The following is a 14,118-nucleotide window of genomic DNA, read 5'->3' on the forward strand; positions in this document are numbered from 1 at the left end:
GCCGATATTGTTCAATGACATATAATACTTTATTTTACTGACATGGAACGCTTGCTAAATTTGCGCTCACGTGCCGAGGCGTGGAATCAGTGTATGCGTATGTGTATGGACACAGCTTCAAGACTGTGTGTATATCTCGATGCACAAAGGAAAGGAAGATTAATACGTTTGCTTATTAAGACTGCTAAAACGACACAGGCCATACAGGAAAACGATCCAGTGAAAATAGCGTATTTTGAATATTAACATATAAATACAACATATGCACGTGTTTGTTTGTTTTGAATATTGGGGTGTTTGTGTTTCTTTGTCTTTCACACCTTTTTGGAAGCACCAATGGCACTACCTTTACCACCGAGAGATGAAGTGTTGATGCTGTTTTTGTGTACATGCTTCTTAATACTCTGGATAATTTCGATTTTAACTTATCTGGAAAATGTGATGACCATCGAGTTCACCTCTTCATGCGCAGTTTAAATTTTACTTGGATGTAACAGAAAAATGATTATATGTTGCTATATGCCCGATTCAGATTTACTTTGTACATACTGTTAAGTATTATATATTTAAATGGGTTTTAGATAAATACAACCATATACGTTTAACTTCTTCGAAATATCGACATTCTTAGTAAGAGCCCCACATTTGGAATGTCGCTCTAATATTAATCAGCAAATTAAAATAATAATAGACGAGAGAAATAAAGAACCGTTTCATTAATCGTTGTGTAAAAGAGAAAGCAATAATAATATACCTTAATCAAAATTTAGCATTCTACAGTTATTTATCAGCACATGTGTAGACTATTTAAAATAGAAAAAAAACAGGCAACATGAGTTTATAAGGTAAAATAATTCATTGCTTTCCTGGATTTTGATTCTTTATTTTAATATCACGTCAGATGAGTAAATACATATTTTTTTTTATTAAAAGTCATTTCCATGAAAGTGTTTGCATACATTAACTATCGTGCGTTACTCAATGTTAAAACGAGTATAAACACTATCAATGTCAACAATGTATTAACGCAATCGTAAACCAACATTTGATTATGACCGATGATAAATTAATTGACGATCTTTATTTAGTAACCATACTCATCGATTGTTAACGTAGGATACTTTTTTAACGAAGAAGTTAATGAGGTTACCGACACGTTTTCTCGTATGTGTCGGTAACCAAAATTATGTCTATGTGTTGTGTGAATGAATCTGCACAAACTAATCGGGATTTTCAAACCGAGAACATGGTTTGTGTAAATGAAAAGAGTTTTCTGCTGTACAGCAGACAATTAATTGAAATTGCATGAAACTTTGCTTTTTTTGGTTATATTTCAGAAATTTTTGTTTTATTTTTATCTGTTTTGAAAAAAGTAATATGATTTTATTTGCTTTGAAATTCAACCATTATACAAAACATGCAGTACGCAAACATAAAATAATAATTTATTTAAAAGACGTTTCGACAAATGCCACAAGAGCAGTATTATTTTTTCTTCTTCACACCTTCATGATTACAATATGGTTCGAGCTCTGGGAAAACCTGGCTTACTACATTTGCTAAAATGGTCGTCCAAGATAAGCCTATGCAGTCAGCACACGATAATCAGGGATGATACCTTTCGTTTTTATGGAGTATTTCGATTAAAGGTAGTCTCTTCTAAACTAAAATCAAGTCAAGGTGGAACAGCTAATCTGGGACGACACGTTACGCACACGCATTATGCCCGGTTTTCCCAGACAGTAGATTCAAAAATCATCGCAGCAACTGTTTAAGTAATATAAATACTTAAAATCAACGAATTTACAGTTAACACAATTTAGTCAAGTTTTGAATATATCTGCTAAAACGTAATGCTATAACCCACAAACGTTTTACTGTAACAGAACGTTTTTTTACACGTCCAATATCTTTATAAAGATTTTTCTTGTTATATTTGATCGAGAAAGTAACCCGCCTCCCAGTTTCGCAGAATGGGTCAAGTTCCCCACAGGTACTACTTCCCCGTACCCCCAATTTTTTTTTCGTACCCCAAATTCGTCGAACTCAATATTTTTCTTACCCAATTTTTGTTCGTTCCCAAATATTTTGTACCCACATTTTTTTGTACCCGATTTTTTTTTCCTAATTCAAGGGCTTTTAAGATTAACTTACCGCGATCAGCAATTCCTCGTAGTTCTGAGTGTGTGTGGGGGTGGCGGGGGAGGCTTACACTTCTGACTTTAAACTAGAACTTCGCGAGTTGGATGTGTCGCCTGATGGTAGCATACCTGTGTTTATTGTTTACTATTATATCGGGGATGGGACATTAATTCTGAATGTTGTTGCAATCAAACTGTTACTCTTTATTGTCATATTGAGTATCATATTGAATAAGCAAAACTTTTTTTAATGAATGACCAAAATTATTTTGTATGAATATTGTTAATCTAATAGCAAACAGAAACAAACACACAGACAGACCAAACACAATATGTCCTTCTTTGTGCTATTATCTTCAATTCTAAACTGCTATCCAAACAGGTTTGTGGTGGCTGTAGTACGTTTCTAGTTCACCAACATCTTTATAACTGTTAAAGTTAACAAATATCAAAAAGAGTCGTGTAATATTGTTTGTTGTTACACCTTTAACAATTTGTTTGAAGTTATATTTCTCTATCATTGTACAAAGTTGTCTGTATGTTGTACTGTTTGTATTGAAGTCCCCTATTACAACTGACATTTCAAAACTACAGAATGATTTCAAATTTTGTTGTACAGCATGTTAAAATAGTTTCCATCTTTGATTAGGAGGTCTATAGAGTCCTAAGATATTCATTTTCACGGGTTGCAAAACACTTATAAGAGTAACTTCTCTCACCGAAGCATTTACGCCTTCAACATATTCTTTATACTGGGGTTTGGTTGCCACACGTGTACCATATGGGGTTCTCTGAACAGCATAGTCATTTCAATGCAGTGTTAGTGCAGGAATTTGAAAGTTGTCCTGTATTCAGAGTTTGGACTCTGTAAATATGAGTATATCAGCGGTTGAAAAGTTTCGTTCAGAAATAATATCATCAAAATGAAGTTTAACAGACTGAGCATTGTGGAAGCATAGTACAAAGTAATATGTCAGTAGTGTATACAAAGGTGTGTAACCGAGTTGAACTTGGCAGTTTGGTCGTAGTCGTTCCATTTCTAGCTTAACAGTTACAAACACTGTTATTTTTGAAGGATCAAATGGTTGGATAATATGCAAATTGCTACTGGTAGTTGCACGACTTAAAGCAACATAGTGAACCTGTGGGCGTCTCTCTTTTAGCAACTGCACCACTACCTCCTGTCATGTGTCTCCTTGATATTTATGGATTGTCTTCGCACAAGTGAGATTAAGTGGAAATTGGTCACGTTGAATTGAAAATTAAAATAGTCTACACATGTCTTTCCTACTGGGAATTTTCTCTTTACTGGTGTCATTGGTGTCCAATCTTTGAGAATGTCTTTTTGGTTCTTCTTACAATGATATGTATCCATATATTTGAAAATACACTAGGAAGGAATTAAATGCTATAACAAAAGAGATAATATCAGCATTATTTATTGAACAAGCTGTCATGTATCAAACAAAAATAAGAAGCTTCGAAATGGGTAAATAAGAAATTGTTACCTTTAAATAAGTGTAAGTCAAAAAATAAGGTCAAGGTCAACATGAGATTGGGTGATGTGGTTGTGTTGATAATAATCAGAGACAACATCTATGTAAGTATCAAAGCTTAGTAGTAAGCGGTATTGATGATAGACGAAAATATCAAAACGGGTAAACCAAGAAATTGGTCCATTTAAATCAGTCTTAGGCGAAAATAAGGTCAAGGTCAAAATGAGGTTTGGTAATGTGGGTGTGTGGAAGGTGATGACAGACAACATCCTGTAAGTATCGAAGCTCTGTACCAAGCGGTATTGATGTCAGACGAAACCGTCAAAATGGGTTGACCAAGAAATTGGCTCATTTCAATAAGTCTGAGTTCAAAACAAGGTCAAGGTCAAAATGAGGTTGGGTGATGCCGGTGTGTGTGGAAGGTGATAAGAGACAACATCCGTGCATGTATCAAAGCTCTTTAGCAAGCGGTATTTATGTCAGACGAAACTGTCAAAATGGGTTTACCAAGATTGTCTTACGGACGGACAGACGGGCAGGACAAACGCTATATGCCTCCCTCATTGTTGATGCCGGGGGCATAAAACATACATACAAAAATTAATGTTTAAAGTAATGCTTAAGACATAGTAGTTGTGAACCTTTTTGGGGTCGCGGTCGCAGATTTCGAAATCTAAACGCGGTCCCTATGTTCAAGGTCAAGGTCACAGTGGTCGAAAATTGTATGCGCATGCAAAGGTCTTGTCCAGATACACATGCGTACCAAATATGAAAGCAATATCTGGAGGGACACAGACGTTTTGAGCTTTTTTGAATCGCGGTCAGAGATTTTAAAACCTGAACGCGGACCCCAAGTTAAAATATTTTATGCGCATGATAAGGTGTCGTCCAGATACACATGGGTACCAAAAATGAAAGCAATATCTGAAGGGACACAGTAGGTATGAGCTTTTTTCGAAACGCGGTCGCATATTTCGAAACCTTAACGCTGACCTCAAGTTCAAGGTCAAGGTCACAGGGGTAAAAAATGTGTGCACATGGACAGGTGTTGTTCAGATACACATGCATACCTAATATGAAACCAATATCTGAAGGGACACAGAAGTTATGCGCCTTTTTACAAAAGTGTGACGCCGCGGACGCCGCCGACACCGCCGAAGCAAGAAACACCTATATGTCCCCTGACCATAGTCAGGCGACATAAAAATGCGGGATTTATGTATATGTCTTATCTACGTGAAAAGTCGGACGTTGATGTTTTATGTTTTTGTACCACTTTTCTGGAAACCCAAAACAATGCGATTGTCTCGAACTTACCAACTTTTTAAATTAAGCCCTGACGTGTTCGTACACAATTTCAGGGGTTTGAAAATAGCGTTTTGCAAGACAGATAATCGCCTTTTGTGGGTTTATTTTAATATCAGTGGACCGCAACTGCCTAAGAGTCTTTGTCCCACCGCATTTTTCTTCCTGTAACCTCGCGATTGCGAAAAACATTTAATAATATACCGCAATGATTCGCTATTACGTGAGTTCATTTGCATGGACAGTGAAGGGTTAAATAAACTAACAAGAACGTCAAAATATATTTCTAAACGAGATCAGAGACCAAATTATCTCATAATATCATTTACGTGCATTCGGCTCATAAAAAAACGTAAAATATTTATGAATTGTAACAAGCGTGCAATAATTACACTTTGAGAAATTACACTCAAATGTTTTTCAGTTTTTTTTTACAGTAGTGTGCGTCATTCAATTCTGTTAACGTGGCAAAATAGGGTGCCGTTTAAAGCCGACACATACAAAGCGTCTGACATATAACAACTTTGACTTTGTAATTTAGAAATTTTAGGTCCCGAATGGTTAATGATTTATTTTCACGACGCTTTCATAGATGAAAACGTAAACGGGAGAATCGCGCGTGTTTCGGGCCAAGATATGTTACTAGTGTTTAAATTTCCCGCCTATATACTCTCTATTTGTTTCTATAGCCGCTTTTGTGAACCGTCCACAAACTCAGACAAACGCAAGGTAAAAACAGATAAGATATGACGATTTGTACTATAGTTTTAATTCTATACCCGCTTTTTTGAAGCGTGTCAAACTAATCCAAACGCAAAGAACAGTCAAGTTTACACATACCGATTACATATATTGGCCTTTGAAATTAGTAGTGATTGTTTAAGAGGTGTTACACTTTGCTTACTAGGATACAAGTGTCATAACGATTTGCTTACTATCATAAATCTGGAGACGTTGTCATAATCAAATTAACATTTCGATGTTTGGAATGTGGCTTTAATATTGAAAAGCAAATTAAAATAACATTACACGAAATAAACAAACAACGTAATATTGAACGATGTGTTAAAGGTTAAGTAATGATCAATAATCTTAATTCAAATTTATCGTTTTTTTTCGTTTAAAGGAAGGCAACTCTCTTCTAAACGATAATCCAGTCTAGGCGGATAGTGTCGTACCTGATTAGCCTGTGCGGACTACACAGGCTAATCTCGGATGAAACTTTACGCACATGCATTAAACCCGTTTTTTCCAGAGTGAGGCTCATATAATGCAGAATCATCGCGACAACTGTTATGATTAACTTGGAGCGATTGAAAATTGTTTTCTTATTAATTGTTGAATGTTTTTTTTTTATATATAATAGTATTATTTATGTGCTGTAATATCAAACTGATCCATTTTTGTAATTTATAATCTTCTGTGTTATATATATAATTTCCACCAAACAAAGCTACTTAAGTGTATAATATTAACGTCCCTTCATGTGTTAACATTGATTCTACTGATGAAGGTAGTTTAACCACTAGTGCGCATGCCCGAAAAACTAGTAGGTGCGAGGGGAAAAAAAGACTTACTTGGTCGTTAAAAACTGGTCTACGTCTTGATTAGTAAGGGTTTAAACCGGCTCTAGCGGCTGTTGGATTCGAAAATCTTACACGTTTGATCAGCTGTCCAAACGCGTGGAACTTATCTGGTACTTATACGCACTTCTTTCTAGTGGTTTACTCGAGAAATAATCTGTCGCATGCATAGCTGTTTTTGTGTTCGTGTAGTAGGAAAAAACACAATAAATTGCCAAGTACTTTCCACAAGGTTTGTACAGGCGTCAGTGTCTTGCTTTGGGAATTCTTTAAAATGGTTCACATTCAAGTGGGAACACCACTCTTGCTCTAAAAAACTAGTCCCTTTCCAGCGGTCGCAATGGATTTTTTGTCCTTTTCTAATACATTTCTTTATTTTAGGAACAAGTTTCTTTGCCGATCTTCCAACTACTATCTCGAAAAGCACCTCTGTATGTCCCTTTCATTTTATCCAAATACCCACACTCCCTCTGACCTCTTCCCTGTGTAGTATTTTCGCCTCCAGAAATTTGACTCGTATATCTCGACAACACACCCTTGACCCCACATCTGCTATCCCCTTCCTATTGATCATGAACTGAAATACATACTTAACGGACAAAAATCGTCCAGTCCACTAGGCTGTGCTGAAAAATAATAAGTTCACGAACAAACTTAGCACTGGCTAATAGTATTTGGGCTTTATGGCTTAAACAATTGTTGAGTCACTAAAGCAGCTACCATCTCTAATAGACGTTTTATTGTTGCAAGCCATTTTGAAACATCTCCAAACGCATTGATCTTTGCTATAACTCTTGTTTTGAACAACACTTATTTTCCTTGAGTAAGAATTCCCCCATAATGCCCAATAAATTCAAATTTCTCGACCGAAAAATCGAACCATCGGAACTCCTGCAAATACTACTATTTAAAATCGTCGTTCACGAACGAGAGTACTATTCATTTTTTTACATTTGTAGGGTCGTTCTGCATATTATTAACATTTAACCAATGAAATGCGACTATTTCGCCACGCAAGATAGCGTTATAATTCACTTATATATCGTTCTCAAAATGGAATTTCATTGATAACACGGTGGTGAGAGAAAGAGGTTAAAACATGTTTTTAAGGTTAATAACTTCGTTGTAAAACAAAGATTTCAACCCTACTTTGAAATGCAGAACGACCCCTAACATGTAAACAAGTAATAGTTATGTCTTTCCTTTAAGACAATTTAAGTAGTAGATGTATTTGCAGAAGAAGACGAATTGTCTTTCACATTATTGAATCAAGCTTCAATTAATGCAACGTAAGACACTAATAGTACTCATATGCAATCGATCTGCCTTATAGCAGCTTTAACGATAACGCTATGAAGTCAATTTGTGAAGGCTTCGTTTTATACGGGTTTATTGATTTAATCAATAATATAGCTTTAAAATAAGGGCAAGTGTATCGGATGTCTTTTCGGTTTATATTAAGTACACACGTAATAACCTCTTCGTGTTAAGCGAAACCATGTGAATAAGCCGATAAAACCGAATTGTAAATACTCAGTCGAGTGGTTTCTTTCCTTATCAATTGCCCGATAAGAGTATCGGAGTCCTATTACTTTTAAAGGTATTAAATAACTTAAACATAACTGTTATTTTATTCATCATTGTTATACTACAAGAGGTTAAGGAGATTTAATCCCGATAATGCCCTTGTTAATGACCTCATGCGAGTACAAGTCACCCATTTAGTAACTGATCTATTGTAAATGATATGATATATCTTAAACACGAAGTATCACTTAACAAACTTAGTACTTTTTGTTATAGTTTTACAATCGGACTATCTACTTTATTAAAAAAGTAACATAAATAATATAACTTTATTTCCTTCAAATACATTAAGAGCTGAACAAAACATCAGACACAATTTACAATTATTAACAAAAAGCATAAACATTCTATGTATACAAAGTACAATATCTTACACGTCGTAAGTGTAAGACACAGTTAACATTGACAATATAAACAGAGTGAACTTATATACACGGGAGTTTGAACTATTATTTATGGGCATGGAACACATTAAGTACAGGTATTCAAGTTAGGAAATTCTACAATATATAATTTGTTAAGTATTCTGGATCATAGTGCCCGATTCAAGATTGTTATACATTAAAAGTTTCGCTTCACCCCACGCTATAACGTTTCAAGAATTGCAAAATTTGACGCGCTTGCGTTGAGAAACGTTTGACACACTAATACATCTGCTCGTTGTTCAAAAGGTAAACTGCACCTTTGTAAGCAGTAGTCTACCCCGCATTGCTCTCGTATATCTTTCGAAAGAACTTACAACAATAACGTTGGATTGATATCACACATAAAAATACTAGTGAATTAAGTGACGACAGTTGTTGACTGTTTTATTAACCAACGTGATGTTAACATTGCTGACACAGGAACAAATATGATCACATCTATTTTCCGTCGAATGTATGGCGCTGTGTATTTGTTCATAAACAACTATACAATTAACGCATGGTAGCGCTGGATTACGGAGAAGAAATGATAAAAAGGGGTTTGCAGCTTTTGTTGCAATTGTGCATCGTTTGGACCGCTAAGTCAGGAAATTTCTTACATGAACGTATTAGACATAATTAATAATTATTAATTATGCAGTTTTTAAAACCAATTGCTTTAGCATTAAAAATTTCAGACACTTTCAGAAACTTATTAATAAGCCCACACTAACCAGTAAATAATTGTTGAACTACATTGATTGCAGCGTTTCTTTGATGCTTTTTTTCTCCAAATATCATATTAACGCAAAAGATCTTTTCACAATTGTAATGCAAAAATAATATAACTATATTTAATTTCATTTGAAAGTGACTCAAACATTATTTTCATTATTTAACATAACCGCGCTTAATTTATATGTTGGTCGTGCATTATTTCGATAAATTATCAGTACTGAGTCGTTTTACTTCTTAAATGATTTTGTCAAATGTCACTGGTTCACCACGACACGCGAGTTCACGTCCAGTCTACATGCTGGACAGGTGTCTGTCTCTTGTCCGCACAATTCACATGTTAGAAAATGTCCGCATGGAATGAACACCACACGCCTGTCTCTTGTATTACATATCGTGCACACGATCCGATGTCTCATGACTTCGTTGTCCTGCAGGGCATTGTCAACTGCAAATAGAATGGCATTGATATATTAATCCGGTATGTTTCTTCGATACGCAAATGCATATGAAATACTTTTTTCTATAAGAGCGAACAACTTTTCCGATGGCTGTTCTGAAGGAGATTTCCGAGTAGTGTGAGGCCGTTTAAGCATTAACCAACCAAGGACCGTGATTTTCGACATGTTTTTCGAATAAATACGAACAAATAGGTATTTGTCATTTTTATTTCGAAGTTGGGCCAAGATATGGAAAGTTCAAGCATATTTCATTGCAGAGAGAGAGATATCAATATTACTTGTGTGACGAATGATTAGCTATATTTTCCGCGTTACGTACATTTAACAGTGATTCAGTGATTAGGACGAAAGAAACGTCGGGTACCACACGTGTCCATCCTAGACCTAGTTTACGAGCAGTTTAACAACTTTTGAACCATGAAAACGTGAAGAAGAGCTTGAGGCATTTTCAAATTTGCTTGATGTGGCGGTGATTAAGAGATGTGAAACCTTTTGAAGATTTTAAAGTTCACTCCATGTATTATAGATTATTGGAAAAAAACATTCCAGGTTCGATTGACTTATTTATGAAAAGATGGAAAAAATTGAAAAATAAGTTTACTTGTCTGTTGATATCTTCTTCCATCCGTTCGATGTAATCCTCCCCCGCCATCGTTTCTATCTGTGCGCGTAGAAGCTCTGTTTGTGTGCAGTAGTGTAAGTGATATAGAAGTGCGGATTTTAAATTGTCCATTCCCAAATCCAACGTATGCATGACCAAAGTGGTTTCGATAGTAACACCACTTGAATGTCCCTCTGACACCGGTATGCATGAATCCAGCGTGCGCTTGACTTAAACAGTTCATCCCCGAACTCCCTAGATGTGCTAAAATCAAAAGACAGTCCATAAAAAAGCACAAATACAGCATCCACAGTGTATTCCTCGGAGGTACAGTTCGTGCCATGGATGCTTCCAAAATATATGTAACTAACAATAACAGGACCATCAGAAGTCCGAATATGTTCTTTTTTAAACGTTTCCACAATTGTTTTAAAATACTCTATTTAACTTCCATAAATTAACTTTAATACAAATCAGACTGCCGAGATTCTGGCGACACAATTCGTATACTGAATTCCGCACATTGTGCGCTACTGTCTTTTAAATCTCGAAACAGGTACTGTCATGAGATGTTTTCTAACGTTGTTTGAAAACCAACGAATAAAAATAGCTTCTAGACCTTGACTTTATCCAATAATTCGTTACATAGCGTTTACGGAGTGCTCTTGATAAATATTAACCTACTCCAAGTATCATTGAACACGTTAAGTTTAACGTCCAAAACACGGTAATGTCTACAGCTGTAGAAGCATTTATGTCACATATATCCATGATAACGTATCTTGAAAAGTAAATGAAAAATAAATTTGTACAACAGAGTTTCATTTTTCATTGCAAAATGGTCGCCTCACATGCCCGTCTGAATTCGGCCCACATAAGATCCGACGCATGCGCACTTATGTTACATGTAATTATAGAACATGGTACAGACACAAATGACAAGATTAATTTTACACGGTAAGCGGTGCGATTAAAGTTTCAGTATAGCCTGTGCGTTATCGCTCTGATAATTGTATTGTTAAAATATTAAATACTTAAAGGCAAGAAAGAGGTCCCGTGTATTCTAAATTTACCAATATCGAGATTAAGAATGAATACGCTTCAATACATGTGAGTGTATACAAGGTTGTACAAAACATAACTCCGATTAGTTGAACTGGTTATTTGTGAGAACCGAAAAATGCTTGTTTACTATTTCATCACCATCAATAAAAATAAAACCGTTATTACTCAAAGTTTTCGGACACTCAACATTTTTTCGTCCATAAATAATGACTTGAAAATTTCTGACAGTGTATTTTAACATGATAAGTCTCTTTAAAAGAGCGACTTACCGACTCTAGGAATGATGAATACAGGAATTATCTAATACCTATTTCTGAATTTAACTATGGTGCTTGCGTTGAAAGTCTAAAGCTTTGTCGTAATATGTGTGAACGCAAAGATATTTTGCGCGCGGTTATGGTAATATTCAGTTAAAACATCATTAAAATGCCAGCTTATGAATAAAAAATGCTGATGAGAACAATCAACAATGCAATGAAATGCTTTAGAAACTTACTTCGATTTGTATTGTTCTATTGTTGCTTCTATTGTCTGTTTTTGTATTTGTGTGTCTGTTGTTATCTGTTGCTTTTTTATAAACACACACATTGTATTATGTAGCATAAGTTTGTTCTTCGTTTTTCAATAATTAACTTAAAACATTTTTTAATGTTACATATTTGAAATTCGGAAACTTCAACAAAAACTTCCGTTTAAAAAGATCAGAAACGCAGGCGTACCCTAAGTTAACATCCAACTTAATTTCTCTAAAATTAAGGAACCCTATTCAATAAGGGCAGACAATCGGTCACCAAGGTATGTTTATTATTCGATAGGCATAGTAAAATAGGAGATTAAGCTGAAATTGAAAATGATTAAAGCCATCTGCAGCCTATTCTCCTTTCTAAAAATGGATATCATATAAACGAATTGTCTGTAACATGCGAGACGTTTGCGAGTGTGAATTTGTTTGCGGATGGTTAATCATAAATTGCAAATCCATTTAAAAGGTAAAATAAAACCCTTACATATGCTGGTTTTTGGTACACATTGTTGCCTCCTCACAGTTAGTAAACTGTAATCGCGTAGACTGTTGGTATTGGATATATACAAATGCTTACATTGTTTGATAGAACGTCTGTAAAATATTCGCTTTATTCGTTATTAATTGGCTTTAAATAGCATGATAAGACTTATACTTATTTATTAAGATTACAAAAAAGTAGCAAAAATATCTATATCAAGTTTAAATATCAAAGAAATACGTGAACTTGTTTATCTACGGCTGATTATGGATCGTTAGATAAAAGTCAAAATATATTTCATACTGACCAATAGTACCCAAGTGTAAAACGTGTAAATTATAACATATAATACTTAAATGTATTTTGTATTCAATGAGTGATCGATTTATTATGTTCTGGTGAAAAGTCTTAATGTGCATATGTATTTGTCAAAGTCTTACGTACAAATTCTATAAATGCAACGAAAAATGGTATGTTGTTTCCGCTACACAACCTTTATTACAATATGAATACAATAAAGCTATACGTTAAGTTAAGTCCAAAGCTGAAAGATGAATTGTGACTTTGTAGTTATGTCATTTACATTATGCGTATTAAATGTGTATCGTCTTTACCAGGTTACAACTTCTTTTTCTTTGTCTATCAACTACAAACCCCTTTTCCCGATAGAACACTAGACTTTAAAAATTATAAAAATATAATCGTCATCTACAAAGTTTAAGTTTTCATCCAACTACTATCCTTATTTGAAATATGTTAAACCGTTATCCGTTTTTAATAAAGATAAAATACTCATTCTTTCATTATTACAAACGAGTTCATTTTGCTTATCATGTGACTGGTATGTTTACGAACGAAACAGTCTAGCTGTATCGAGAGTCATTTGAATGAGTATTTTCATACTTCCGTTTTACAATTATTACCAATGAAAGACACATACGTGAGAACGATATCTATTGCAGCTGTAGCGTTTATGTCGTGGTAAGTAGGTATATGATTACAGCTGATCGTTAATAATTATATTTAACTTGTAAACACCAGTATACTTTAAGGTAGTTCTACTATGCCCACCTAAACCGTACAATTATAATAACTATCTTGTTTGACAGTGAATTAAAAGTTGGTTGACATTTGACAACAAAAATATACAATAAACTCTTTTCTATGCTAAACTATGTATGCGTACTTGCAATGAAAATAAAACGAAGTTACAAACAAAAAAGATTCAACATGCCATACGTTTAAAAGTTTCGGAGTTTAAGATGCAATTTAATTATTTGCCAAATTAATTTACGATTTCAAAAGATATTCCTGTAAAAGCTTGGTATACACAATGAGTAAAGTCTGCACCTAGCTTACTATAACAGACACAAAACACAAATGTGCAGATCAGAATTTCAGTGACAAACTAGCAAGCTAATGCACAACGTATGAATAAACGGGTTCATAATCTACGAGAAAGTCGACCGGTTCAAGAAATACAATACAAAACTCGAGATCATTCTTTTCTTTTTCTCTATTCATTTGTGTTTCACTAGATAACAGTAAATCAAATTAGCTAATTGACCACAGGGACATTGAAAAAAGTATTTGTTTCAGTGATTTAAATATACAATCGCATAAATAAACGTAAAGTCATTTACTGTTTACATAAATATTATTTACATCTGAATACCATATATAATGAGGTTCATTAATCGTCTGTTTTATGTTAAACACAATATGATTCCTTTGAC

The 14,118-nt window shown here is 34.5% G+C and overlaps 1 long non-coding RNA gene across 1 annotated transcript; it reads right to left on the reverse strand.

The window, feature by feature from the left end:
* Positions 1-8,367: 8,367 nt before the first annotated feature.
* On the reverse strand, positions 8,368-11,219 carry LOC127853946 (uncharacterized). The gene is made up of 2 exons (XR_008036806.1): positions 10,314-11,219; positions 8,368-9,699 (listed from the first exon to the last, which is right to left on the reverse strand). It is a non-coding gene; the product is annotated as an uncharacterized LOC127853946 (long non-coding RNA).
* Positions 11,220-14,118: the final 2,899 nt, after the last annotated feature.

This window comes from Dreissena polymorpha, chromosome 12, assembly GCF_020536995.1.
Source record: "Dreissena polymorpha isolate Duluth1 chromosome 12, UMN_Dpol_1.0, whole genome shotgun sequence".
NCBI classification, from domain to species: Eukaryota; Metazoa; Mollusca; class Bivalvia; order Myida; family Dreissenidae; genus Dreissena; species Dreissena polymorpha.